The following is an 8,943-nucleotide window of genomic DNA, read 5'->3' as shown; positions in this document are numbered from 1 at the left end:
GTTCTGTTTTTGACAGATTCTGTTTTTCATGTGTTGTTTGCTTATTTTGATGAATCTATGACTAGTAAAATAGTTTATAAACCATAGAGAAGTTGGAATACAGTAGGTTTAACACCAATATAAATAAATAATGAGTTCATTACAGTACCTTGAAGTGGTCTTTTGTTTTCTTTCGCTAATGGAGCTCACGAGATTTTCTACTTTAAGTTTTGTGTTGTGAAGTTTTCAAGTTTTGGGTAAAGATTTGATGGATTATGGAACAAGGAGTGGCAAGAGCCTAAGCTTGGGGATGCCCATGACACGCCCAAGATAATCTAAGGACAACTAAAAGCCAAAGCTTGGGGATGCCCCGGAAGGCATCCCCTCTTTCGTCTACTTCTATCGGTAACTTTATTTGGAGCTATATTTTTATTCACCACATGATATGTGTTTTGCTTGAAGCGTCTTGTATAATTTGAGTCTTTGCTTTTTAGTTTACCACAACATCCTTGCTGTACACACCTTTTGAGTCATACATGATTTGGAATTTGTTAGAATACTCTATGTGCTTCACTTATATCTTTTGAGTTATATAGTTTTGCTCTAGTACTTTACTTATATATTTTAGAGCACGGTGGTGGATTTGTTTTATAGAAACTATTGATCTCTCATGCTTCACTTAGATTATTTTGAGAGTCTTAAATAGCATGGTAATTTGCTTAAATAATCCTAATATGCTAGGTATTCAAGATTAGTAAAAAATTATTATGAGTGTTTTGAATACTAAGAGAAGTTTGATGCTTGATGATTGTTTTGAGATATGGAGGTAATAATATCAAAGTCGTGCTAGTTGAGTAGTTGTGAATTTGAGAAATGCTTGTGTTGAAGTTTGCAAGTCCCGTAGCATGCACGTATGGTAAACGTTATGTAACAAATTTGAAACGTGAGGTGTTCCTTGATTGTCCTCCTTATGAGTGGCGGTCGGGGACGAGCGATGGTATTTTCCTACCAATCTATCCCCCTAGGAGCATGCGCGTAGTGCTTGGTTTTTGATGACTTGTAGATTTTTGCAATAAGTATGTGAGTTCTTTATGACTAATGTTCAGTCCATGGATTATACGCACTCTCACCCTTCCATCATTGCTAGCCTCTTCGGTACCGTGCATTGCCCTTTCTCACATTGAGAGTTGGTGCAAACTTCGCCGGTGCATCCAAACCCCGTGATACGATACGCTCTTTCACACATAAACCTCCTTATATCTTCCTCAAAACAGCCACCATACCTACCTATTATGGCATTTCCATAGCCATTCCGAGATATATTGCCATGCAACTTTCCACCGTCCCGTTTATCATGACACATTCATCATTGTCATATTGCTTAGCATGATCATGTAGTTGACATAGTATTTGTGGCAAAGCCACCGTTCATAATTCTTTCATACATGTCACTCTTGGTTCATTGCATATCCCGGTACACCGCCGGAGGCATTCATATAGAGTCATCTTTTGTTCTAGCATCGAGTTGTAATCATTGAGTTGTAAATAAATAAAAGTGTGATGATCATCATTTTCTAGAGCATTGTCCCAAGTGAGGAATTTAAAAAAAAGGAGAGAAAGGCCATAAAAAAGAGAAGGGACAATGTTACTATCCTTTGCCACACTTGTGCTTCAAAGTAGCACCATAATCTTCATGATAGAGAGTCTCTTGTTTTGTCACTTTCATATACTAGTGGGAATTTTTCATTATAGGACTTGGCTTGTATATTCCAACAATGGGCCTCCTCAAGTGCCCTAGGTCTTCATGAGCAAGCAAGTTGGATGCACACCCACTTAGTTACTTTTGTTGAGCTTTCATACATTTATAGCTCTAGTGCATCCGTTGCATGGCAATCCCTACTCCTTGCATTAACATCAATCGATGGGCATCTCCATAGCCCATTGATTAGCCTCGTTGATGTGAGACTTTCTCCTTTTTGTCTTCTCCACATATCCCCCATCATCATATTCTATTCCACCCATAGTGCTATGTCCATGGCTCGCGCTCATATATTGCGTGAAAGTTTATAGGTTTGAGATTACTAAAGTATGAAACAATTGCTTGGCTTGTCATCAGGGTTGTGCATGATGAGAACATTCTTGTGTGACGAAAATGGAGCATGACTAAACTATATGATTTTGTAGGGATGAACTTTCTTTGGCCATGTTATTTTGAGAAGACATAATTACTTAGTTAGTATGCTTGAAGTATTATTTTTTATGTCAATATGAACTTTTATCTTGAATCTTTCGGATCTGAACATTCATACCACAATTAAGAAGAATTACATTAAAATTATGCCAAGTATCACTCCGCATCAAAAATTATGTTTTTATCATTTACCTACCCGAGGACGAGCAGGAATTAAGCTTGGGGATGCTTGATACGTCTCCGACATATCTATAATTTTTGATTGCTCCATGCTATATTATCTACTGTTTTCGACATTATTGGGCTTTATTATCCACTTTTATATTAGTTTTGGGACTAACCTATTAACCGGAGGCCCAGCCTAGAATTGTTGTTTTTTGCCTATTTTAGGGTTTCAAAGAAAAGGAATATCAAACGGAGTCCAAACGGAATGGAACCTTCGGGAACGTGATTTTCTCACCGAACATGATCCAGGAAACTTGGACCCTACGTCAAGAAATAAAGGAGGAGGCCACGAGGTAGGGGGCGCGCCTACCCCCCCCCCCCCAGGCGCGCCCTCCACCCTCGTGGGCCCCCTGTTGCTCCACCGACGTTCTCCTTCATCCTATATATACCTACATACCCCCAAACGATCAGATACGGAGCCAAAACCCTAATTCCACCGCCGTAACTTTCTGTATCCACGAGATCCCATCTTGGGGCCTGTTCTAGAGCTCCGCCGGAGGGGGCATCCATCACGGAGGGCTTCTACATCAACACCATATCCCCTCCGATGAAGTGTGAGTAGTTTACCTCGGACCTTCGGGTCCATAGTTATTAGCTACATGGCTTCTTCTATCTTTTTGGATCTCAATACAATGTTCTCCCCCTCTCTTGTGGAAATCTATTCGATGTAATCTTCTTTTTGCGGTGTGTTTGTTGAGACCGATGAATTGTGGGTTTATGATCAAGATTATATATGAACAATATTTGAATCTTCTCTGAATTCTTTTATGTATGATTGGTTATGTTTGCAAGTCTCTTCGAATTATCAGTTTGGTTTGGCCTACTAGATTGATCTTTCTTGCAATGGGAGAAGTGCTTAGCTTTGGGTTCAATCTTGCGGTGTCCTTTCCCAGTGACAGTAGGGGAAGCAAGGCACGTATTGTATTGTTTCCATCGAGGATAACAAGATGGGGTTTTTATCATATTGCATGAATTTATCCCTCTACATCATGTCATCTTGCTTAAGGCGTTACTCTGTTTTCATGAACTTAATACTCTAGATGCATGCTAGATAGCGGTCGGTGAGTGGAGTAATAGTAGTAGATGCAGGCAGGAGTCGGTCTACTTGTCTCGGACGTGATGCCTATATACATGATCATACCTAGATATTCTCATAACTATGCTCAATTATGTCAATTGCTCAACAGTAATTCGTTCACCCACCGTAAAATACTTATGCTCTTGAGAGAAGCCACTAGTGAAACCTATGGCCCCTGGGTCTATCTTCATCATATTAATCTTCCAATACTTAGTTATTTCCTTTGATTTTTACTTTGCTTTGCATCTTTATCATAAAAATACCAAAAATATTATCTTATCATATCTATCAGATCTCACTCTCGTAAGTGACCGTGCAGGGATTGACAACCCCTTATTGTGTTGGTTGCGAGGAGTTATTTTCTTTGTGCAGGTACGAGGGACTCGCGCGTAGCCTCCTACTAGATTGATACCTTGGTTCTCAAAAACTGAGGGAAATACTTACGCTACTTTGCTGCATCATCCTTTCCTCTTCAAGGAAATCCAACGGAATGCTCAAGAGGTAGCAATGTGCTATGTGTTGGGGAACGCAGTATTTCAAAAAAAAATACCTACGATCACGTAAGATCTATCTAGGAGATGCATAGCAATGAGAGGGGAGAGTGTTTCTACGTACCCTCGTAGACCGAAAGCGGAAGCGTTTAGTAACGCGGTTGGTGTAGTCGAACTTCTTCGCGATCGAACCGATTGAAGTACCGAATGTACGGCACCTCCCCGATCAGCACACGTTCAGCTCGATGACGTCACTCATACTCTTGATCCAGTTGAGGCTGAGGGAGAGTTCCGTTTGCACGACGGTTTGGCGACGGTGATGATGAAGTTACCAACGCAGGGCTTCGCCTAAGCACTACGACGATATGACCGAGGTGTGTAACTGTGGAGGGGGGCACCGCACACGGTTAAAAGATCAACTTGTGTGTTCTAGGGGTGCCCTCCCCACGTATATAAAGGAGGGAGAGGGAGGGAGGCAGCCTAGGCCGCGCCCAAGTAGGAGGAATCCTACTTGGGCCCCTATTCCAATCCCCCCCTACCATATTTGGACAAGGGGGAAAGGAAGGAGGTGGAGGGGAAGGAAGTAGGAGTCCTACTTCATACTTTCCTTTTCCTCCTCTCCTTTCCCTTTCTCCCCACGTGGATGGCCCTATAGGGGGCGCACCAGCCCCTTGTGGGCTAGTGTGTTCCCTTAGTTGGCCCATTAAGCCCATATCTTTGCCGGGGGTTGCCTGGAACCCCTTCCGATGACCCGGTATCATCTGGAACACTTCCGGTGTCTAAATACCATCGTCCTATATATGAATCTTTACCTCTCGACCATTTCGAGACTCCTCGTCATGTCCGTGATCTCATCCGAGACCCCGAACAAACTTCGGTACATCAAATCACATAACTCATAATACAAATCGTCATCGAACGTTAAGCGTGCGGACCCTACGGGTTCGAGAACTATGTAGACATGACCGAGACACATCTCCGGTCAATAACCAATAGCATAACCTAGATGCTTATATTGGCTCCCACATATTCTATGAAGATCTTTATCGGTCAAATCGCATAACAACATACGTTGTTCCCTTTGTCATCGGTATGTTACTTGCCCAAGATCCGATCATCAGTATCATCATACCTAGTTCAATCTCGTTACCGGCAAGTCTTTTTACTTGTTCCGTAATGCATCATCCCATGACTAACTCATTAGTCACATTGCTTGCAAGGCTCATAGTGATGTGCATTACCGAGAGGGCCCAGAGATACCTCTCCGATACTCGGAGTGACAAATCCTAATCTTGATCTATGCCAACTCAACAAAAACCATCGAAGACACCTGTAGAGCATCTTTATAATCACCCAGTTACGTTGTGACGTCTGATAGCACACAAGGTGTTCCTCCGGTATTCGGGAGTTGCATAATCTCATAGTCAGAGGAACATGTATAAGTCATGAAGAAAGCAATATCAATTAGAATAAATGATCATTATGCTAAGCTAACGGATGGGTCTTGTCCAGCACATCATTCTCTAATGATGTGATCTCGTTCATCAAATGACAACACATGTCTATGGTTAGGAAACTTAACCATCTTTGATTAGCGAGCTAGTCAAGTAGAGGCATACTAGCTGGGGACACTCTGTTTGTCTATGTATTCACACATGTACTAAGTTTCTGGTTAATACAATTCTAGCATGAATAATAAACATTTATCATGATATAAGGAAATATAAATAAAAACTTTATTATTGCCTCTAGGGCATATTTCCTTCACTATGAATCTTTTGAGTCGAGTTCCATAGAAATTTCTTTTGAAATACATCATCTCAAATGGATAATAAATGACTTGAGATTAATCATATCAATAAGGAATACGAATAACAATTAAATCTGACAAGTTTGCAGTGCAAAATATACTATTTCCACAAAAGACATGAAAACTAGGAATAGTCGCTCGGATAGAACAAAGAATGACCGTCTCGATCCCACGCGGATGATTGTTAAAAGGAGGTTGGAGCCAATATTCAAATTCACATGGAATTGAGATATAGGAGGCTAATCCAAATGAATTTTGCTAGTAGCAATCCTTTGATCCAAATGGCGTTCATAGGAATGGAAACCATAAGGATTAGAATCATAGAAAGAACCTCCAAACGATATAAAGAGTAGTTTAAGCTTATTTCAGCTTCACATGCATGCATGTCAATGTTGCGTCCCACAACTAAGGTAGATGCACTATTAGGGTTATCGGTACGATCTGCCGATCTCAATCATCCGTTGCAAAACCAGACGGCTTGGGGAGCAGAGGATGGGAATCGTTAATGGACTAAAGAATCAATCAAACCATCTATTTTCAAGTAGTATGGTACTTTTTATGGTTGATATGAACCAAATTCGTTTAACATATTTTGGTCAACCTTACGCGTCCGCCGATGGATAATCTAAAAAGATCCGCCCCCTCAGTAGCCGTTAGATCTAGTCACACCAACGGTCTAGCCCCGTCCTTATTATTGCAACAGAGTTCATGTTGTAGAACCATCTTTGCAATAGAGTTCATGTTGCAAAAACATTCAAGGGTTGTAATTTTTTTCGTCTTCACTTTTTCGCAACATAGATGATGTTGCGGAAGGACTTTCATAACATAAATGATGTTGAACAAATTAGAGGAAGAATGGGAGTTTGGGAGAAACACGGCATGCACTGCGCTTGAGGGGTCCATATTCAGATCCTATAACATACGAGTTGTTGCGGTGTCAAAACTGCAACAAAGACTCAGTTGCCAAACTGTAAAAGATAATGCAGGTGAGTCCCACAGGACACGCGTCACACGAACAAGGGGGTGGACGCCAGCATGCGATCCACCAGCTAAAGCCAAGCTTTTCCCAATAAATAAGCAGCTCAGGGGTAACCTTTTTGGGACTACTGCTAGCAAGAAACCAAATATGTGCATGGATGGAGCCCATCCACAGGCCACACACCCAGAAAGCGTATGAACCGTGTTGCATCACCAAAACATGGGACGCTCCACGAGGACGACGATAGGGACCACCCATGGTTCAGATACGTGCCTGTCATTCAACTACCTTATTTGAACCTTCTTGACATACCAACCCCACAAGGAATTAGGAAACAGACAACGAACTATGCAACGCCAACTGCCAAAGCCACGCAGTGCCAGGGTTTTCGAAACCATTTGGTCCCCGTGCCCATGTGTCAGCTAGCTAGAACAAAACTTAGTAGTACTGTCACTCGCGACGACAGTTAGCTACCAAAAACATCTTCTAAAGAAAGAAGAGTGAGAAACTATATGCAGTACTAGCAATAAGATTGCAATAGGGTGTGGACGTTAATGAACATACTAACTCGACCAATGATGGCAATGCAATTACTAGTACACCACATTGCGTTCTTCCAATCGTTGATGATACCAAAGTTATGAACCACCACTGGTGCTACTACGGAACAGGGTATCACTTACCATTACTACGGAACATAATATCACTTACTACAACTCGAAATAAAAACACTGACAAGTCACCACTCGTTGCTTACAACCAGTCTGCTGATGGGATTCATACATACCAACTCTTTCTCTGTGTGATCAATTAATCGATGGATTATGTAACTCACAATGGCAGCAACTAACTGAATGTGAATTGTAATCGTCGAATTCACTTTGCTTGCTTACTGTTGGGCGATGACGCTTGTTGAGTTGAGAGGGTCAGCGATCGTCTGGCACCCGGTAGGACTCGCGTTGATCTCCGATAAGCGTGAGCCGGGAAGTAGCAGCTGGGGACGAGAACATTTACAGAATTACAAATGGTTTCCTAGCGAGGAGCGACATGAGCTCAACTTATAAGGGGAGTGGGGGAGGGAGCAGAGGAGGAACGGGATCTCACATTGATCTGATTCTGCACCACGGGTGGGCGGTGGCGAGGGCGGCTGCGTGGCAGCGCGCCGGTGAGGGTGTAGATGTCTTCCTCAATCTCTTCCGCGGAGAGCGTCGCGGAGAACCGTGGCCTGTCGAGCGCATCGGCGCGGACCAACCGTCGCTTGCGCTCGGACGCCTGCGGTGGCACGCTCACGGCTGCCTCATCTGTGTGGGATGACATAGCAGGACGGCGGCGGAGGGGGTGTGCCTTCAATGCCTGCAGAGAAACCGCCTCAGTGACCACAGGGGACTCGTTGTCCCTAGGGTTGCCGACACCCGGTTCCACGGTCACTTCATCGAGGCCAAGTTGTAGCCTCTGGCTGACCTTGTTGAGATGTTGCGAGGAGGAACCCATGGCCGGGGCGATGGCTTCGCCGGCGCGGTTGACGGGAGCGTCTCGCGGCATCTTGAGCGTCGACCGGTGCGAAGAAAGCGTCTCGCGGTGGGCACTCAGTGACGTTGTCACAGCCTCCACGGCAGTGCCCCCGCCTCCCCAACGCTGCTTTCTATCCCGTGATCTGATGAGGGAGGCTCGGTCGGCGGCTCCGTCGAATTCACCATGGTCGCGGGCGAAATCTTACCCTTAAACGGCGCTTCTGCGGCCGCTCCAGATCTGAAAGTGGCGTCGGCAGAAGGGGAATAGCGTGGATGTGGTGAGGAGGAGTGAAGAGTGAGATACGACAGGGAGGAGTGGGTTTGTCTGTAGCGATGGGAGTGTGGGCAAAAGGGGAAATAGGTGGATGCATCGCTGGTGAATAAGTAACGGGGCCGCATGAGCATGCGTGAATTCAGCGGGGGTGGTACAATGGGGTTTTCACTTCTGCTTTACGTCATTTTTGGGATTTTTTCTATGGAACAGTGTTTGGACTGTTGCCTCCGCATACTCCATTTCTCCACGAATTTCTCCTTTTATTCCATTGAATGGATCACCACTTTTAAAAAGTAATATTTAGATGTTAGTCTACCTAGGGGAAAAGTGCATATAATGCAATGCTCATCTACACATTTACTTTCATGTTGAATGGTCCCGTAAAAACCCACAAAAATGTTTAAA

This window comes from Triticum urartu, chromosome 1 (genome assembly GCF_003073215.2).
Source record: "Triticum urartu cultivar G1812 chromosome 1, Tu2.1, whole genome shotgun sequence".
In the NCBI taxonomy this organism is placed as follows: Eukaryota; Viridiplantae; Streptophyta; class Magnoliopsida; order Poales; family Poaceae; genus Triticum; species Triticum urartu.
This window is presented reverse-complemented; position numbering follows the sequence as displayed.